Raw genomic sequence first — 1,538 nt, 5'->3', positions numbered from 1 at the left:
ATAGTCCTTAAACTAGTTGACTATACTATGACCATAGAAATTTTAAGATTATGTGTATATTATTTTTATTTCATCCTTTATATATCATAACAAACCTATATAGACATTCATCACTTGCTTAGGCTTTCTCATTTTTTTTCCATTTTAGAAAATATCTCCTATATCCTTTTTCCATTCCTATATCCTTTTAACACCTTTTACATTCTCAGTTTCTTTTTTTTAAAAAAAATAATTATGAGACATAATAGCATTAACAAATAAATTTTCTATCTCTTGTGAGATAGATGCTAAGCAATTCTTATTCCCTTTTAAAGTTCTAGTGTCAAGACAATGATTAAAGTTTTACTGGGGAACCAATTAATTGATTGAGCTTACTTACCAAGATAACTGAGGGGTTGCTGAGGGGTATGTATGACCTGAGGGTATAAGTACTGGAAAGCCTTTACCCAGCATGGGTCATGCATGCCTTCTCTTCCTAGCCTTCCCCAGATTGTATAATTTAGCCCTCATCAAATCCAGGAGGCCATGTGTGATTAGGGCCAAAGTACCTACAGTTGGCTGGGAAGAGTGGCTAGATACTTTGGTGAGGGTCCAGTGATCCTGCTTGGCCCTCCTTTAATGAATGAGCACAACTGTCAACCAGCCCAATTGTGACGGTGTTTAGCGATCAGGCTCAGCTGCCCCTCTGAAGAAGTAACCCTAAAATCTTTTAAGGATTAGATGCAAGCTCCCAAATACTTTCGACATGTTTGGCCTTTGGCACAGAGAATGTTGCTAAGAGGCCCAAGACATTTTGACTTTTAGGCAAGAAACTGGCTACTTTTCTTTGGGGTCATTTTAACCTATCTGACTAGCCAATTCTGAAGACCATACAGTTGGCCCAAATAAATCAATTTATTTTTATACTTAAGGTGATTAGAGGAGAATCTGTTCCTCGGTTCACTTAGTATAACAGTTTCTAGATCCATCCATTTACCTGCAAATTTCATTCCATCTTTCTTTACTGCTGAATAGAACTCCATTGTGTAAATATAGCACATTTTCATTATCCAGTCATTAGTTGAAGGACACTTAGGTTGTTTCCATCTCTGATTCTTATCACACCATCCTCTGAAGAGGTTACCCAAATTGCCAAAAGGGAATCAGGATGCAGACCGCTCTGGTTTCTTCCATGCTGAACAGGGACGCAGGGAGAGGCAATTGGAGTACCCCTTCAGTGGGTCTATCTAAAAGACTCCCAAATTGCATAACTCTTGCTTATCACTAGGGGGAAAAGAAAGTCCTTGAATCATGACTAGGGGATGTGAAGGAGAAATAAAGGCAAGAGTAATTAGCATTACAAGTTAGGGTTAGGGTTAGGAAAAAAGTCAGAACAGGGCAAATGTTCATATGAGAGTCCATTGGAATTTCTTGACAAGGGCTTCCAAAAGAATCCCTCTATTGGGTTCCTCCTCATTTTTCTTTTGTCTTCCAAGGCTGGACTCTAGAGTGATGGATTCAGGATTTGCTTTCAGGTATTTTGATAGCTGTTGGAGTGG

This window comes from Nannospalax galili, unplaced genomic scaffold, assembly GCF_000622305.1.
Source record: "Nannospalax galili isolate Female #2095 unplaced genomic scaffold, S.galili_v1.0 scaffold60, whole genome shotgun sequence".
NCBI lineage: Eukaryota > Metazoa > Chordata > Mammalia > Rodentia > Spalacidae > Nannospalax > Nannospalax galili.
This window is presented reverse-complemented; position numbering follows the sequence as displayed.